We start from the raw sequence: 9,914 nt of genomic DNA, 5'->3' as shown, positions 1-9,914 counted from the left end.
CGGAACCGGGGATTGAACTCAGGCCCTTGCGCTTGCCAGGGAAGCACTTATTCTACTGAACCATCTCCCTGGCCCCTAACTTTTTCTCATTCTTTACTGCTTTTCTTTTTCACTCACACTTCTTCAGTATGATCTGAGTTTGACACAGACTCAAATGAAGAAAGTTTATCTTCAAGATATATCCTTCTTTTCTTGGTAAGTCCTTTAATGTCCTTTTCTGTCTCAGTTGCATCCTTTGACTTCTTTTTATTTTTTAAATTATCCTTACCGTCTAACTCAGTTTCTGACAGGGAACTCTCAGGTGATTTATATGAATGGTTCTTCTTTTTCTTCTTTTTGCTTGTTTTTTTCCCTAATCCTCAGAATCTGAAGAACTGCTGGAAGAATCAGAGCTCAATGAAGAAGATGAATACCTACCAGATTTCTTCTTTTCTTTTTTTTTTCCTCTTTTTTTGATGAGCTCCAATTTTACTTAATAATTTCTCTCTGTGCTTTTCTAGTTCTTTCTTACAATTCTCATTCATTTTTTTCTTCCATTTTAGCCAAAGCCTTACAGTCTTTCTTTTTCTTTTCTAGTTGCTCTATTAGTTCTTCCCAGATAGGCTTGGACTGATTCAGATAATCCTGGATGGTTGGCTCTGAAGACTGGATTGGACCTCTTGATCTGGCCATTGCTATTGGATTCATGTAGGGCACTCAGTTGTCCCATCTTCCCATGGTGCTGGATGGAGTGCCCAATTGAGACTGTGAAGTCCATGCCAGGCTACAGAAGCAGCAGAGACAGGTCCATCATGGGTCCTTCTTCATGAGTTTTGTTTGTACTCTGTTGGTGATTTCTTTTGACATGCAAAAACTTTTACAAAAGATGAGCTCCCAGTTGTTGATTTTTTTCCCAATTGTTGATTCTTTGAAGTATTTCCTGTGCAGTTTGGTTTTTGTTCATGAATGCTCTACCTACCCCTATATCTTCAGGATTTCTACCTACTTTCTCTTCCAGTAGATTTAATGTTTCTGTTTTAATATTTAAATATTTGATCTGTGTTGACTTTAGTTTGGTGCATGGTGAAAGACATAGGTTTAGTTGTAGTCTTCAGTATGCGTAGCTGCAAGGTGATACAAAGAAAAAAATTACAAAACTGGTAAGTGTCAATGAAACAACAGGGATCAACAGAAATGACATAAAAAGCCTATATGCAGTAGTAGCAGGGAATTTCCAAGCATGGGAAAATAATCTGACATACACATAAATGAAGCATTAAGGACTCTAACTAGGTATAATCACAATAATTTGACACTCAGACACATAATAACCAGACACATAATAACAGAAACTCAGCAAAAGAACAGAATATTAAAAACTGTTAGAGAAAAGGAACAGATAACCTATAATGGAAATCCCATCAGAATCATGAAAGATTTCTCAACACAGACCATCAAATCAAGACCTCTGAATGAAAAATTTTAGTACCTGAAACAAAAACCTCCAACCCAGATTCCCACCCTGAAATGCTATCTATCAAATTTAATGTAGAGATAAGATACTTCCATGACAAAGAACAGCTGAAGAAAGTCATGACTACCAAAACAACCCTACAAAGAATACTGATAGATATTCTAGGAAGAAAACATGACCATAATTTCAAGTCAATAACAGAACACATTAAGCAAGCAGAGTAAACAATTAAACAGAGGGATAAGGTAGGGAATCCATAGTGGGAGAATAAAATGCCAAAGATAAGTCAATACATATCAGTTATAACCATGAATGTAAATGACCTCAATTCACTCATCAAAAGAATCAGACTGGCAGAGTGGGTCAAGAAACAAAATCCAACAATATGTTGTATACAAAGAAATACATTCAACTCAAAAAGAAATTAATAGACTCAAAATCAAGAGATTGAAAATAATATTCCATATGACAGGATCCCAGAACAAAAGCAGGAGTAACGTTTTCTGGTTGCTGATAATATCAACTTCAAACCAACAATGATTAAAAGAGATAAAGGTCACTGCATACTTGTTAAGGGGGAATTGCAAGAGGAAGTGATAACAATCATAAATATATATGAACCTAATGTAGGAGCAGCATCTATATAAGACAAACTTTAACAGATATGAAAAATCAAATGAACAATAAAACAATCATAATGGGGGACTGATGTCCCCCAGTAGGCAAAGAGATAGATCAACTAGGCAAAAAAATCAGAAAAGAACTAAATCAAATTTATGAAAAAATGGACTTAATAGACGTTTACAGAGTGCTCTACTATATCAGTTACTTTTTATTTGTTGCTAGGATGGATATCCAACACTCAAAATGAAGGAAGGAAGGGTTTATTTATTTCATGGTTAGTGGAGGTTTTAGTCTATACTCCACTGGCTCCAAGGCAGATGGCAGCAGTTCATGGCAGCAGAAAACAACAGAGAGCAGAGGAGGAGGAGCAGCTGCAGCATCTATTAAGCCCCTCTCTATTCTTTTTATTTATTTTTTAAAATTTTATTATTATTTTTAAGCACTTAGTACAGGGTCTACAAGGTCACAGTAGTGATTTTGTTTTTCAGTCTCCCAAGTGCTGGGATTATAGGTCTGTACCACCATGCCCGGTCTCAATCACTGTCTCAGTGTGCCCTGGGGGCAGGCCAGCACAGTAGGCTAGGAATCAAACCCCCAGCCCTCACATCTGTCTAAGCAGGTGCTTTATCTACTGAGCTATCTGGCCAGCCCTCTCTTCTTTTTACACTGACTGCAAAAACTAGATCTCCTCCAACAAAGTGGTGGCAACGGCTGTGAAAATCCAAGCTGCTCTGAAATATTGTGGCTGCATTGGTCAAGCTTCTCCAAGTAAGTGGCTCACAGAAGCCTTCCTCAACCCTTTTGTATACCTTTTTTGTGTTGATTCACTCTAGGGCAGACACTTAGGGTGGAGCTGCCATCCCCCCAGGACGTGGTATTACCAAGCTGATCCTGCTAAGCTTTCAACATCTCAAGTTGACACAGTGTCAATCACCACAATCTACCCCTGGTCAACTTGGCCACTAGACACATATTTTAAAACCAGTCACTAGATATAAAGACATGTTTATTAACATTTTACACCCTGGACATAATAAAACAGCTTTAACCATCTTTATGAATCATGATTAAGTCTATCAACACAGTATTATGTAAGGAACATGACATTTTGCCCCTGGATTCCCTAAAGACTCATTTATATCCTTTTATATAAAGGCAGTTAGTCTATATGTAAGAGTTGGAAAAGTCCTAACAGTTTTAGCATTGCTGAAAAATCTAAGTTTCAAGTCTCTTTTAAGATATAAGGCAAACTCTTAGCTGTGAGCCCCTGTAGAGATGAAAAGTTAAAAACTTTTTAACACTCAAAGGTGCAAGATAAACATTACCATTATAAAAGGTATATACAGGATACAAGCCATTGGGACCAAAACAAGTCTAAAACCTAGAAGGGCAAACATTCAGTCTTGCACTTCTGTGCAGAACATCTAAAGCAACCTTAACAAGTTGTGAGCTCTAAAATCCTTATATGGCTCTACCTTTATGGCACTTTTGTTTTCTTTGTGGCACTTTTGCTGGTAGCTCTCATGGCTTTTTTTAAAGACCTGTTTTGTTCCCTTTTTTGTAGCTTTTTAAAAGACAATTTACGTTTTGGCTTTTTAAAATTTTTAAGGTTTTGATTAAATATGTTTTTCACTCACAGCTTGATATACTGTCCTCTCGGGGATACATTTTCTGGCCTCCAAGGCCCTTTGAAATCTGTGTGGAAGCTTTTTTAACCTTAGAAATCTTGTACTCTGTGCCTAAAACCAATGCCACGTGTATGATGCCAAGGGCTGCTTCCAGTGGTATCACTGCTACGGTTTGTATCTAGTTGTCCCTCCAAAGCCTCATGTAAGTCATGGGGCAGATGCAGCTTGAGGAGCAGTGTATGGCTTGAGGGGTGGGGCCAGAGAGGCATGAAATGTTAAACTGGCAGCCTGTGCTCCCCCCCACCCCAGCCTGTGGTCTCTCAGAGGTGTGGAGAGCATCACCCTGGACATGACAGTGCTCCAGCTTCTCCTCCAGGTCCTGTAGTGTGGGGCAGCAGTGTCTGCAAGTGAGGCTGCCTCAGGAAGAGAGGATATGTTTAGAGAAGTCAGAGGCACTGAGCCTCTCTCCTGAGCAAATAAGACTTGGAGGACTAGCTACATAAGTCAAGCTGTTTTAAACTATGAAACCTCCAGGAACTGTGAGCTAAATCAACCTTTCCTTCCTGTATTCTGAGAGTCGAGTATTTGTCCCAGCAATGAGGGAAGAGTAACTAATACAAGCAGTAGCCGGGAATTTTTTTTTTTTTTTTTGCTATAGGGGTTGAGTGCTTGGATCACTGAGCATTGGACCCTGATTTCCAGGAACAAACTTTTTATGCCACTGCCAATTTGGAACCCAGAGTGGCCACTGCCACTGTTTCGGAATATGTAGCTCTGTGGCTTTTTCCTTAAAGCAGTCTCTCACCCTTGTGATTTTGAGGCTACAAAGGGTGAGAATCTGTTGCCTTCTTCGATGCCCTCAGGACATCTTTTTTTTTTTTTTTTTTTTGTTTTGTTTTTTGTCTTCCGAGCAATGGAGATCTCAGCTCTATCTTTGTAGTCTACAGCCTTTCTGGTTTCCCCACCCACCCCCCCGCCCAAACTCACAACATTTTAAATCATCCTGCTGGGCTCTTTACTCTTGACTCTCAATATTTATCTGACTAAAAGCCCCAACAATAGCCATGCCACTGCTTCAACATTTGACTGCCTTGAGATTTTTTTTTTTTTTTTTTTAAGTTAACTAGTCCACTGTACTTAATCTCAGTCTCAAGCAAAGTCTCTGGACAGGAGCGAAATGTTGACATAATTTTGCCAAGCCATAGCACAAATCATCTGCAGTCCAACAACCAATGTAGTCTTTTTTCCCAGCAGAAACCTCCCCAACCTGGTCTTTATAGGCAGGCTTTTTTATTACCATTCTGGTCTTTTGAGCTCTCACCAGAATCTCCCATATAGAAGAGCCAAAGGTATTCTAGCTCTTTGCTAGTAGGTGACCTCTCTAAACCTTTTTAAAAATCTCTTCCCATAAGCCATTTTCAAAAGCTCATAATCTACATTGTCAGGTATAGTAACAGTAATGGCCCCATTCCCAGCACCAAATTTTGTCTCAGTTACTTTTTATTCATTTCTGGTATAAATATCTGTCACTCAAAATGAAGGAAGGGAAGGTTTATTTAGCTCACAGTAGTGGAGGTTTTAGTCTATACTCTTTTGTCTCCAAGGCAGATGGCAGCAGTTCATGGCAGAAGAAAACAACAAAAAGCAGAGAAAATACAACAGATACAGCATCTATCAAGACTCTCTCTTCTATATATGTTGCCTACAAAGACTGGAGTGCCTCTGAGAAAGTGATGGCAGCTGCTATGAAGATCTGAGCTCCTCTGAAGTGGTGCAGCTGCATCAATCAAGCTCCTCCAAGGAAGTGGAGTGCAGAAACCCTCCTCAACCCCTTTATATACACCCTTTTTGTGTTGGGTTACTCTATGGCAGGGCCTTAAGGTGAGGCCACTATGCCCCAGGGCATTGTATCACCAAGTTGATCCAGCCAAACTTCCTACATATCAAAGTGGACACAATGTCAATCACATATCCACCCAACAACATCAGAATACACATTTTTCTTAGCTGCATGTGGTATGTTCTTCAAAATACAACATATACTGGCAACATATACTGGCACATACAACATGCTTAAGAAAATTCAAAGGAATTGAAATTATTCCATGCATATTATATGACCATAGTGAGATGAAATTGGAAATTATTGGCAAATGAGATTGCAAAAACTTCATGAACACATGGAAATTAAATAACACCCTCCTGAACAATCAGTGAGTCATAGATGAAATTAAAAAAGAAATTAAATAATATTTACAAATAAACAAATGCAGAACCTGTGCAATGCAATAAAATCTGACTTAAGAGGGAAATTTATAGTGATAAATTCTCACACCAGGAAGATAGAATGAACTCAAATAAACAATCTTATGCTGCACCTCAAACTCTTAGAAAAAAGAAGAGCAAGTCAAGCCCAAAGCCCCACAAAAGGCAGGAAATTATAAACATCAGAGAAGAAATAAATGCAATGGAGATGAAGAAAACAATATAAAGAACTAATGAATCAAAGAATTGGTTCTTTGAAAGAATGAATAAGATTGATAAACACCTAGCCAATCTTATCATAAAAAGGGAAGAAAAATTCAAATTCATGCAATAAGGAATGGAAAGGGTGAAATCACTACAGATCCTATAGAAATTCAGAAGATCATTAATACCTACTTCCAAAATCTTTACTCTCACAGGATGGAAGACACAGAAGAAATGGACAGATTTCTAGATACATATGAATTACCAAAGATGAATCAGTAAGATATAAAAATTCTGAATAGTCTAATAGTAGTAAATGAAGTTGAAATGTAATAAGAGACGTACCAACAAAGAAAAGCACAGGTTCTGATGGATTCATAGCTGAATGCTACAAGAAATTTAGAAACTATTTAATGCCAACTCTTTTCAAACTCTTCAAAGAAATTGAAAGGGAAGCAATTATCCCAAATGCATTCCGGGAGGCAAGTATAACTCTGATACCAAAATCAGAGAAAGACCAAACCCAAAAAGATAGCTACAGGCCAATTTCCCTAGAGTATGTGGATGCAAACATCCTTAATAAAAAACTAGCAAACTAGCAAACATAATTGAGTAAATCATCAAGAAGACTGTACATTACAATCAGGTGGGATTCATTCCAGGAATGCAGGGATGATTCAATATATGAAAATCAATAAATGTAATAAAGCACATCAACAGAGCCATAGACAAAAATCACATGATCATCTCAACGGATGTAGCAAAAGCTTTTTACAAAGTCCATCCCTCATTCATGATAAAACCCTACAGAAATAAGAATAATGGTCTTTACCTCAACCTGATAAAGCCATCTAAGACAAAGAGCCAATATCATACTAAATGAGCCTTCACTTTAAAATCAGGAAAAAGGCAAGGATGTCCACTATTACCACTCCTATGCAATATAATTCTGGATACATTAGCCAGAGCAATTAGATAGGAGAGAAAAATAAAGGAATAATGATTTGAAAAGAAGAAGTGAAATGATCATTATTTTTTTGGCTTAGATTCTGATACCCAGAATAAGCATGTGAACATATGATTTTTTAAACACACAAGTAAAGCTATTCATCAAATTTTGCTATAGTATTACCATTGAATTATAGTTACTTTGGAGCATTAAGTCAAATGGGTTAAAATAAGTCTGTAACATGCCTATAACACACCTTCTTATAGTACACATGCAAATTACCTTTCCCTGTAGTCTTTCCACTTTAATTTCAAAGTTATCCAGCTCTGAAGTCACAACTCAAGCGCTTATCATGGTCCAAAGAGAAGGGAAAACAATCTAACTAGGAGTGGTCAACAGTTTTATATATATATATTGAAAAAGATGGCACAGTAGAAAGGACTGCAATCCTAGAAATGTAGGCCTTTAAGAAAAGCATTATTATAAACCCTTTTAGAAAGGTATTATTTCTATCACTGTTATTACAGGCTAAATGATAATTTATGCTACCTTCAAGTAATAGTTGAGGCAGTAGAATGCAGAGGCATCCTGATGAGTCCCACTTAATACAAATAACTACAGACAGACCAACACATCCACAAACTGTTTCTTCTTAATGATTGCCAGTTAAATGCAGTTTCAATCCATAGCTTAACAACGAAGTGTCATACACTAAAGTCAACACATATATCTAGCATTTCAGTCTAAGCTTTTCTGTGTATACAACCGAAATCAATTACAAAGCATGGCCTAACAGACACCAGGGTGAGGTACTTTTTATAGGCATGAAACTTCATCTTGCACACTGAAGTCATCATACATACAGGGCAAAGTTGGAGCTTTTGTATTTGTGTTTATTCTTTAACTTTTAAAACACTAATATAATTGAATATTGGAACAAAAGCAATAGTGAGTAGTGAGTATCTGATGATTCCAGTCATTTGTGCACTCCCTACTGCACACCACAAGCCAGCAGTGAGCTTTACTCACTGGCCCCATTAAGAGATTTGACACTGAACACCACCTCTGGGATGATGTTTGTCATCCTCATAGGCTTCTCCTATAATAGTGCCATCTTTCCTGATTTGGATCAAAGTCCACCAGTTCTCCCTGATCAGTTTCATCAGTCTCTTCTACTTCCTCTTAGGGAAGAGTGTTTTCAGTAATGGGAATTTATCAGGAGAAAGCCATTTTCAGAAAAAATTTACCTTAAATTTGATGATTAAATGACCCTTTTCATATGATGTATGATAAATTGTCATGTCTTCATTTAGCACACACTTAATGTCTTCACACCTGACAATTTAACCTGAATGAGAGGTAATGACTATCATTCAGTTGTCAAGAGTAGATATTGACTTTTGGAAGCCACATAGTGCTTCAACTAGCTATATATCCACACACATGAAAAGATCTCCTCATTGAGTAAAAACAGCATGGTCCTTCTGATTTAACACAATGATAATATCTCTTGGCTCCAGCCCTGGTTCTTGGTCTTCTTCATCGTGGAATGCTATCTTCTGGCCATCTTTCATGCCTTTGTCAACATGAACTTTTATTTTTTTTAAATTTTTTTTTCAATTTTTATTTATTTGTTTATTTATTTATTTATTTATTTATTTATTTATTTATTTATTTATTTTGTGTGTGTGGCCAGCTCAGTCCACCAGGGGGCGGGGATGGCTGGCATGTGGTGCTGGGGGATTGAACCGCGGTCCCTGTGCTTTGCTTAGCTTAGCTTGTTCTAAGTAGGTGCTTTAGACCACTGAGCCGTCTCACCAGCCCAACATGAACTTTTAGAATCTTCTTTTCTCTAACTATCTTCCTTCTGTTGCAGCTCTTACATCTGTCTTTAGGGCTGACGCATTCTCCATGGCCCTGGCACTCCATGCACCCAGACTGAATTTGCTGACCCATTCCAGGTCCTATGTGATGAATTCCTATTTGCATTCCAGTACCTCAGCAGTTGGGACTGCACTGCACAGCTCCCTTCTTACCACCTTGGCCTTCACCTTTGTCATAAATCACATTCTTTTGCAGAGCCAAGTTCCTTGTGGTACCACTATATAAAGTTTCTAAGGTAACTGAGGGCTGATGCACCACATTTTTACCTCTCCTTCTCTCTGCATCCTATCTCCTCCTCCAAAAAACATATCAAAATATCTATGGGGGAGCCAAAAGTGCCACCTGCTCCACTCTTCCTAATTGCCTGCTCTTCTCCTTCGTCATATAATTCCCTTTTCTTGGCATCAGAGAGAACTTCATAAGCTTGAGAAATCTGTTTAAACTTTTCACCTTCATTTGGATTCTTATCAGGATGGTATTTCAAAGCCAGTTTTCTAAAGGCCTTTATTAGTTCTTTTCGGGTGGCATTGGGTTTGACCCCCAAAACATTGTAATAAGTCATTTCTTTCACCATTTTCTACAGGCGGTTAGTGGGCTGGGCCACTGTGGGGTAGGCAGGAAGGAGCGCATAGTCATGCGCAGGTCAAGGAGCCACCCCCCCCCACCAATCAGCACGTTCTGGAAAGTTCTGTCAAAATGTTCATCATTCAAAGACATGATACTCTACAAAGAAGACCAAAGGTTATTTGGTAATAACCAAATTTAGTGTTATAGCAGTATACAAAGTCAACACTAAAAATCAATAGTGTTTCTGTACATGAACAACAAATACATGAAAAAAGAAATTGGGGACACTATGCCTTTCACAATAACATCCCCCTAAAATGAAGTACTTAGGAATCAATAC

At 38.0% G+C, this 9,914-nt stretch overlaps 1 pseudogene; it reads right to left on the bottom strand.

The window, feature by feature from the left end:
• Positions 1-8,160: 8,160 nt before the first annotated feature.
• Positions 8,161-9,581, bottom strand: LOC101580386 (annotated as a pseudogene).
• Between the last annotated feature and the right edge of the window lie 333 nt (positions 9,582-9,914).

The sequence above is a fragment of the Octodon degus genome, unplaced genomic scaffold (assembly GCF_000260255.1).
Source record: "Octodon degus isolate 3935 unplaced genomic scaffold, OctDeg1.0 scaffold00003, whole genome shotgun sequence".
In the NCBI taxonomy this organism is placed as follows: Eukaryota; Metazoa; Chordata; class Mammalia; order Rodentia; family Octodontidae; genus Octodon; species Octodon degus.
The sequence above is the reverse complement of the archived record's forward strand: the minus strand, read 5'-3'. Positions and strand labels throughout refer to the sequence as shown.